The following is a 9,868-nucleotide window of genomic DNA, read 5'->3' as shown; positions in this document are numbered from 1 at the left end:
AACTCTTTCATACACGTTCATGGAGTAGGGACCATTCTCCTATTACTAGATCCTCAGCAACATTCTTCCACCAAAGTTCTTAATGTACCAAATTTGGGTTTTAACCTACTATCTGTTTATGGCCTTACACACTAGGGACCCACATTATTTTTACACAGGATACAATAACTCTAAAGGAATGCTTCTACAGGAGCGGTTCTTTGAACAAGTATACAAGAGGGTGGGCTTTATAAGCTCACAACCCTTATCACAAGGACTTCCCATGAGCTAGGACTGCTTTGACATGCACCTAAACTTCGATGCTAACAAGCGGGCTTCTCGAAAGAAGATGGTGGAGGACTTCCTGATTCCCCTCCCATTCATACTCGATGCCCTAAGTGCTTGCGAGGCAAGCACCACTCCAGTTGGTCCACACCGATCTATGCAGTCTTATGGGCACAGCCTCTCTTGGAAAGGCGAAGTATCTGATGTTGATTATCAATGATTTCAGCCGTTATGGACCTCATTTTTTGGAGTATAAGAGCAATATATACTTCAACTTCTCCAAGTGGAAGGTGTTTGCAGAAACGCAAACGTCTTTCACCATTCATGGTGTATGAGCAAACCATGACTACAAGTTTTATTCTAACCTCTTTTTTAAGTTTTACAAGGATCATGGTATTTGGATGGAGTTCTCCCATTTAAACGCACCATCTAAAAATGTTGGGGTGGAGTGTGCCAATTAAACTATACTGGAGATGGCCCGATCAATGTTAGAGCATAGAGGTCTTTCTCACTCTCTTTGGGGTGAGATGCAGTGGCTACTATGGTTCACATCCACAACTGGTCTTCTACCTCCACATTACAGGATATGACTCCCTACGAGGCTTTCTTTGGAAAAAAGCCTTCCATTTTCCATTATTGCATCTTTGGGTGTGATGCTTTTAAATGTGTGGACAAGAAAAAGAGAGGAACCTATCAACTCTATGACCTTTAAAAATAAAGATCGAGGTGATCAAGGATGTGACGAGGCTTCGGCCTCCAAAGATCCTTTTGATAGTTTCTATCCAAGTCATTCTTCTTCATTGACTAACCCTCCCCGCCCCAAAATCCCTCCCCTTTCTTCCAAGTTACATATCTGCACTCTTTTGCCTATGACTCCCCCCCTTCCTCTTCTATGCCTTCTCCCTCTCCATCTACTTCCCTTCCTCCTTTGACGACTCCTTTTTCTTCTACTACTTCACCTTCGAGTATTCCTAGTTCTTCCCCATCCCCTCAAGTTTCTTCTTGGGGTTGAACCATCAAAAGGGGAGCTTTTCTCTTTGGATGAGGGGAAACCACCTTCACTTAGAGAGGGGAAGTCCCTATCCCAAACAAGTGCATTGCAAGTACCGAAGACTACTTAACCTACTTCACACTAGAATAAGCCTATCACCATTCCAAGGTAGTATCAACAACTTGAGCACGAGTCCAGTATTATCCACTTTTCTACTACCCCTTCAAGCCCACTTAGATCAGCTAGGTCATAGGCCCAATGGTTAGTTCACTCCGTGTAAACTATGCTCTTATGTCACAAATTCTTCAAGATCATGAGCCTACTATGGTTGATGAGGCTCTTACACTTGTTTGAAAATAAGTGCCCATTGACACTAAGATCTGTTTAGCAGACTCAAACCTCTCTAGACATTCCCCAGACATTACAAGAGCACAGGCAACCTAGGGAAAAGGTTTCTGAGTTAGGAAGTCTTCAGAACTGTTACTAGAGCTAGAATCAAACATTGTATGCTAAATGTATAATCATTTTAAGTGCCTGCCTGAACTGAGATGGTTTCTGCAGAATTATAACCTTCTTGCTTACCGGTAAATAGAATGAATAATATGCAGTCTTACATTGTACAATCTGAACGTATCTGCAGAGCAAAACAAGTACTAGTGTCCTTATCCAAAGAGAGCATGCAAATAAAGCAAAGCACACATTGGGTACACCCTAATGCCTTGATAGATGCAGGAATATATGGGATGGGCTAAAAGCTACTAGTATTCTCACAAAACAAAATGATTTACGTTGGAAGCACATATTTGGAAAGGTCCACCTCTCCTGCAGGAGTAGTGATCAGATCCAGCATCTGACCAGAGGCTGTTTGAAATTCTACCTGAAAAGATCATTACTGTCTTCAAACCAGATCAACTTGCTAAAGTTATGTAGATGAAACTTTGACTTTGATCCTCACTTCAAGAAATTAAACAAAGAGACTTACTTCATTGAACAAGTCTACTAGGACCACGTAGTATGGTTTGTCTCCAAAGTGCCATTTCAGCATTCTATGAATGTGATTTCGTAGCAGTATCCCACCATTTACAGCAATCAGACCAACCTATCCAGAAGAGGAACAACTTACGAGTTAAAATTTTCTTTTAAAGAACTGCAATAGGCTTCAAAAGAAGTACTACAATACAAAGCCTTGCCTTGGGTACTCTGTACCAGCATGGCTGCCCGCGACGAGTGAATTGTCCATAACGTCATCCAAAACAAGAAAGTAAGCCTGAAGCTGCACCCAAGCCACCTCAAATTTTTAACATGTGAAACCAGAGGGAAAGACCAGACATGAGTGTGGCTCAAAGACTTACAAAACAAGTCAAACTTACCCACTCTATACACCATCCCAGCACAGAAGCCAAAAATGCCTCCTCTTCAGTAAGCTCCTTCCCACTTTTAAGATGCTTGAGGCTGTCAACGACTGACAATCCACGTTTCAGCTTTCCTGCAAAGCACACAAAAAGCTGTCTCTAAAAGAGAAACCAAAATTCTCAGTTGTTGTCAATAGCTGCTCCACATTCAGATGACTGCAAAAGTATATGTTTAATGCACACAATGTTTCAACACTTTTTTTTCTGGTCCAACACGAAGGACAAGTCATACCTCCTGGTACATTGTAGTCCAGCATCTGGTACACAAAAAACAGAGCAAAATGAGCCCCACTCAAACAAATTATCCATGGAGATCGGTTCTATCCACATTAACTGTGCATGTTTACAATTGAAATTGGTGCAAATGAATGCATTAAAAGGTGCACTGAAGCATGATGCACAACTACATACTTTTACATGGGATGCAGATGTCTTGTCTATGTTGACTGATCCCTTAGCTCATGACACTTGTGATTTTCTTTAAAATTGTGTACTGGTATAAGGCATTTCTTTGGACCTTGAATTTGGCACAATGTTACAATGAGGCACCATGCCCCTTGCTGGCACAATTCCCATGCATAGAAATGCTGCAATTCCATGATTGGTTATTAAAGCCTCTCTGAATGCAATGCCCAAACCCCATTTTCAGATCACATACAGCCAGAATTCGTTCTTTAATCACTTCATGTGCATGGGCAGTTGCAAGTTATCAGACAATGCAAAAGCAGTGATGCAAAGGGCTAGATGATGGGAAATATTCCATGAACACGGGGCAATGACATACGTTTGGACCAAATGGATATGAGATACATGGGTAGGCCTGGATGGTTAACAACTGCCAAGTAGATCCAACTCTAAGGCACATTCCCACCTTGCAAATTCTGGCCAAGAAGTTTGCTGGGAGATTAACTAACTCTACAACGATGCTGCACATTATTATACTACCATTCTGCTGGCAACTCTAGTAACATGATATCTGCCAGTGAAACGAAACTTAGTGGTACAATCATGATAAGCATTGCCTATTCCCAATTCTAGATGTCATGGTCACTCGAGACCATTCAGACTTCATGTGAGCTGTTTGCACTTGACCCCGCTGGATATGTCCGTTGAATATCCAGAAAGGCTGATTAGTCCGCTTCAACGCTTGTAGATCTGGGGACATGTGAATTCATTTATATTTTGTGGTCCTCCCGCAAGTGTTGCATTGTGAAGCCGATTGTGATGCATGCCTCAGCACATTTCGTATGTGTTGCAGCGCATTGATATACAATCAAGCATGTGCGTGCTCTGCAAGATCGAAGCTCATTGAGAAACTAGAGTGCAGAAAAAGAATGTTTACCAAACCTTAGACTCTGAAAAACTCTCGATTGTCGGCGTTGTTATAACTACAGTGACTTGAAAGTTGAAAGCTTAAACCTATGCTCTCAAGCCAGCAGATGAAGAGACAATTACTTTTTCGATCCATTCACGCGAATCAGTGGTGTACTTGAATGCGTCTGAATCCTGGAGGAGCTGGGACTTCAGCTTCTCGAACACCTGCAGGAACTCCGCTCGGCCAAAACCGGCAGGCTTAGCAGTGACGGTATCAGGAGCCATCGCCCTGCACACAGAGAGGGGGGAGCTTTTCCTTTCAACAAGCACAGAGGTAGGAGCAACAACTAGACTCGGTGTGTAGGCGGATCGATCGAGCGAGCGGGCATATGATCCGATGACTTGAGTCTCTTCTTCAGTAAAGGGTATGTTCTGCTTCGGTCCCACACCCCCCCTTTTCTAACGCGACATGCCAGCTCTCTTTTCCATGCAGCCTCGCCTAAAATATAGGTGGTCGCATTACGCCCGCCATGTGCCTCGTCGATTTTCTAAGGGATCAGATTATGAGTCGCGTGCTCCGTCTCCTCTTTTCAACACGCCTGCCAAAGTCTTTTGAAAACATTGCACTTAGGTTGAATTGCTGGCGCCCTCCCACATCCCACACATTAGCTTTTGTTTCATAGTTGTCGATTTTTCATAAGCTTATGTTTTAAGCATTGCCTCTACTAAGAACATGTTTGGGTAAGCCTTTTAAAAATTACCCCCAAGTTAACTACAATTTAGAATTCCATATCTATACTATTAGTTAAGGAGAGGTGGGGGACGGGTGCCACGTGGCAGTCGGGCACCTCCCCCACAAAAAGAAAAGGAGAACGCAGGGGCGGGTGCCACGCATCCGGCACCCGCCCGCGCCCGCAAAAATCACGCCGGAGTCTAGGCGCGGAGCGCCTAGTTTTCCCTTATTCACAAGAAATGCTCGTATGTGTGTGTGTGCGCGTGTGAGAAAGAAGTGACGGAAGCGAAGTTGCTATGCAAAAGGGAAGCGAAGCTGTCACTAAGAAGTATAATGTTCTGTGTGCACAAAAGCGTGCAAGAAGCACTAGTCTTACATTATCATTGAATAATGGTTAATCATGCAATCTACATACCTATAAATCTTTAGCACACAAAGAGCTCTCCATGCATGCTCGCTCTTGATAATTATAGCTACAACACATGTTCCATTTCCCAAGGATACCCCAAAGCTCCTCTATCAAACTATCATACAAAATCACCTTTGAATACTTTATTTTACTGCAACTGAGTTTGCTTCTCTTGAGAAAATTGTATCATCCATATAGTTTAATTGTGGATGGAAGTTAGTGCTTATGAAGATAATTTGAATGCAAGATATGGCTTCATCAATCAAAAACATAAATTCAACTATTACATGGCAAAAATACGCAACAATTTTGATTTTAAAAAGATCCTTCACAAGCCCCTAATCAATTTTATTGAAAAGAATAAGGTTTTATCATCAAGTAAGCCTTGTTAGTATTCATATTTAATGACTATCATGCCCAATAAAAAAGTGTAAATTTCATGCCGATGAAAAGGTTGCCTATCAATGGAATTTGTTAAATTGTAAGTGCATTGGGAGAGAAATATGGTAAAGGGTGACAATTTTGCACAAAATATGCATATTACAAAGGTACTTAAAGCTATGATGCAAATTTTTATGTATTTCATATAAGGTGAATGTGAGTCAAAAATTTGAGCCATGTATATTTTTTTCGTACTTTGGCTTTTTAAAACCTTAAAATAGTCCATCCTTGAATGTTAGTCTATTGGCCCCTCGCTTCCACTCTTTTGTGAACCATTGATTTATAACAAGGTCTACTTGATAAAAATATCAAAATGCCCAGAAATGTTATGTTTGAGTGCCATAGTCCAACTATTTTAAATATTTTATGTAACACCTTTAAAAAACAGATATAATGGGGGACCATTAGATGATACTCAATTGGCCTCTTTACCATAGCACAACTTAGAACTTAGTCATTCGTTTACTTTCACACTTGGCAAGCCTTGTGTGCTAAGTCAAGTGCTACTTGAGGATAATACTTCTAATAATTAGCAACCCAAATTTTTCTAAACTAGCTCTTACAATGGGACACCTATCATGAGATCTTTGAGGCAATTTGAGGTTTAATGGATTTCCACTTCAATGAAGAGGATCTACTAGGGCTTCTAAACTATTACTACCCACAAAAATGCAATGAGTGAAAGTAGATGATGCTTCTCATAATATATCAAATATATATATATATATATATATATATATGTATGTGCAAAAGGTAATGTATTTGAGCACCACAAAGGGGTCAAAAATGTTGAATACGTGATATTTGTGTCCCAACATTTTGTGCGTGATTAAGTCTATTGTGTTGATGTATCCATCAAAGAGTTTCTACTAGAGCCTTTGAAAGATTGTCATGTGTGAAGAAGCGTATGTTGTAATCTTTGAATGAAAAAAATGAGCGAAAGTGTAGAAATTTTTATTATAAGAGGCCACTTTGAGAATGCCTATGATATGTAAAGCTAGAAAATTTGAGAATTGTGGTCATCTCATGCATAACTTAGTCTCATTTCACCAACATTGAAAACATTTTGAAAGGTGTATGATATTGACCTTAGTGCTATGTTGCACTTTGAAAGGTAGGCCTTAGTGATATTCACCTAATTCTCTCTTTTTACTTTTACTTGTTTCTTGTAAGGCTATGCTATTTGTAATGGTTAAGGTCATCGTACATGAACGTGTGCTATTGTAATGGTTAATATGAACATACATTAGAGCAATGGAATTGCCATGGGTTAATTCTTTTTTTAATTTCCTTTGTGCTTTCATGTGTGTGTGTGTGTGTGCGCGCACGCGCGCATTTGTTTTGGGGGAGTTGGTATTGAGGACGATGGAGAGAAAGAGACGGAAGGCATGAGAGAATGACAAAAGGCTCTCTCTCTCTCTCTCTCTCTCTCTCTCTCTCTCTCTCTCTCTCTCTCTCTCTCTCTCTCTCTCTCTCTCTCTCTCTCTCTCTCTCTCTCTCTCTCTCTCTCTCTCTCTCTCTCTCATCAATATTCTTTTAAGGCAATGCTCAAGCGCACTCTCGTATGGCCTTTTTTTTTATAAAGGAGGATATAAGGGCTACATACTCCCCTAACCAAAGATTCCCACAAGCTTAAAGGTGTCAATAAATTGACTTACACATCATGATCCTTTACCAACTAATTAGTTGCTTTTCAAGTCAAAGACCATTGGATTCCCACTTCTATTTCAATTGTAACATGTAAATTACTCACCAAGGAAACCCACTGGATTCTCGCTTCTCTCTCAATTGTAACAGAAATTGTGAGTGAACAAAATTTGGTGGCATCATTGACACTTTTATGTCAACTCTCAATTTGGTATTTCCATGGGAAGCTACCTCACCCACAACATAACTATGAGATATTGAAGCTTAAGTACAAGAGTGCTTCCTACAATTACACTCAAATAAAGATCATAGATTACTAGCAAGGCACTAGATGTAATGAGGGTTTGGTACACTTTTCTTCTATAGAGGCAAGCTCAGCTCAATTGCCAAGACCCATGGACCGCTTATTCTTTCAAGCGTTTCAAGCCGAGCACTAATGGCTACCTCTCACATAGCAGACATGCTATCCCTCTCTATAAGTGTAGTGAGCTTACTTCCATGCCCGATCAAGTTGCCTCCTCTCCCGAGCACTGTGGTAGCTCCACGATCCAAGTGCAAGCTTCAAGCGAGCTCGATCCTCAAGCTCCACGCACCAAGCTCCATTGCCGTGAGAAGAGAAGAGAAGAGAAGAGAAGAGAAGAGGAGAGAAGAGGAGAAGATGCAGAGCTTCTCCACTATGGTCCCCCATCCTCACACACTCACTCCCTCTCTCAAGCACAAGCTCAACCAAGCAAGAAGAAGAAGAAGAAAAAGAAGAGGAGGAGAGCTACTTTTGGCCACACACAAGAATGAGCTCCTCATTCACTTTCAACTTAATATACAAAACCCTAACCCCGTTTCCCTTTGGGCTATCATCTCCTTCTTGGTCCGCGGGCTTGGCCCATTCCTTCAACCCTTCTTCTCCTCTTCCCTATTGGCATGGCCTCAACTCATGCCTCCAACCATTTATGGGTGAGAGCTCGACATTGTTTTACAAAATAAATCATGGTACGCCTTGCACTCTTTTACAAAAGTATTGATTGTGGCTCTTTTCTTGTGTGCCTCTCTCCTTGATTTAGGACTTTTTTGCACTTCTTGTGTTTCCAAATTTTTCTTGGTGCGCCTTCGTCTTCTGTTTCACTTTTGCCTTGGCCTTGTCTTTTGTTTTAGATTTTCCACCTTGTTCATCTGAGGGTTAATATTACCCCCTCCTAGATGAGTGCCAGTCCCATGGCACTCTCCGTCGTAAGGTAGCAAGCTTTGGCATGCACCGAAGACGTGGGTGGAAGGGACTGTTGTGGTGTGCCTTGGACGAGTTTTGGTGGTGGTGCGGATGAAGGTCATTGGTGGCACATTGTTGGCCTGATTGGCTGGTGATAGGGTTGTTGCAGTTGTGATAGGGATGTTCTTTGTTGAGAGTTGCACTCATGGCTAACACTGGTGTTGGTTTTTTAAGGATTCTGCACGTGATGATTCTTTGGTAGGCTTGCATGATGATAAAGGTCAAGAGTTCAGAGTTGAGTGTTGACAAAGAGCTTATGGTAATTTTGTTGGATTCTTTAATACCTACAATTGAAAACCTCTCATATGGTCTCTCCCTAGGGGTTAGTGCTAGTTTTCTTATCATGCACAAGACATAGTTTGATTAGTTTGGGAGACAGGTCGAACTCTAAGTAAGTTGAGAGTATTGTCATACACTTGAGGACCCAAATTGTGTATAGATTGTGGTGCAAATATTATGTGAGTGCACGTGCATACTTAGATATTACATAGTTAGAAGATTGTTAGGCCGGTTCCTTGTAGCAATGTGTGGATGAAGCGAGGGTTCGATGGGATGGAAAAAATTGTTGATGTTGAGGAGAAGTACACTTGAAGGCTTCTTGAGACATCATTTGTGATCTTGACAACACGATGTAGCATAATTGAGCTCATTGACACCTTAGCTTTCAGTAAGCTGGGGGCTACTTGCAGTGTTTGAAGAGTATGGTGTACTTTCCATGGTCTGTCGTGCCTTGCTCACCACTATTGATTGCGATGGTACTAAGATGGAGTGTGAAAAATAATTGTGCAAATGGTTCAGGGTGACAAGTCTAACCATAGGCGCGAGATGAGCTCCCTAGGTATGTCCTGCCCTTGATGTGCCCTGAACAATTGTGGGGGATGTATAAAGGGCTAGGGAACTAGGGACGAAGCCAGCCGACCAAGGTCACTGGACGTACCTAATTTGAGGACACCCAGGTATTGTGCTGTGATCGTGGATGCATTTTTTTTTCTCCTTTTCTTTTCTTTTTCTTTTTTTCTCTCTCTCTTTTTGGATAAAATGAATACAATCAATGCAATACATTGATTGGGAAATGTCGAGATCCAAAGGTTGTGAAAAATGGATATTACAAAGATGATTATGTTACTAGCCTCAATGCTAGAGGAACAGTTGTTCAGATGAAGAGGTACACTTGATATTTTGCAAACCTATTTGTAACATGTGAGATATCAAACCAATTGAGGTAGCAACTAGTTGTGCATGGACAAGGGACAGAGTATCTGGCAAATTGAATCCTGGTTGATGAAGAAATGGTTGTTGTTGTTGAGAGCGTGGCTCCTACTCGGATGTAGAGTTTGGCCAAGAAAGTGAGAGTAGCCAATGACTATGCTTTGGGCCATGCTCAAATGCAATGTGT

General features: G+C 41.4%; 1 pseudogene across 1 annotated transcript; it reads right to left on the bottom strand.

Moving 5' to 3' along the window:
• Positions 1-1,127: 1,127 nt before the first annotated feature.
• Positions 1,128-4,567, bottom strand: LOC148025329 (farnesyl pyrophosphate synthase-like; annotated as a pseudogene). The gene is made up of 8 exons (XR_015693043.1): positions 4,123-4,567; positions 2,900-2,924; positions 2,626-2,741; positions 2,446-2,528; positions 2,238-2,354; positions 2,044-2,132; positions 1,838-1,889; positions 1,128-1,695 (listed from the first exon to the last, which is right to left on the bottom strand). The product of XR_015693043.1 is annotated as a farnesyl pyrophosphate synthase-like (transcript).
• Positions 4,568-9,868: the final 5,301 nt, after the last annotated feature.

The sequence above is a fragment of the Lygodium microphyllum genome, chromosome 14, assembly GCF_053477565.2.
Source record: "Lygodium microphyllum isolate KBCC chromosome 14, Lygodium_microphyllum_v1.1.10, whole genome shotgun sequence".
Taxonomy (NCBI): Eukaryota; Viridiplantae; Streptophyta; class Polypodiopsida; order Schizaeales; family Lygodiaceae; genus Lygodium; species Lygodium microphyllum.
Note: the sequence above shows the minus strand (reverse complement) of the source record. Positions and strands in the feature narration are given on the sequence as shown.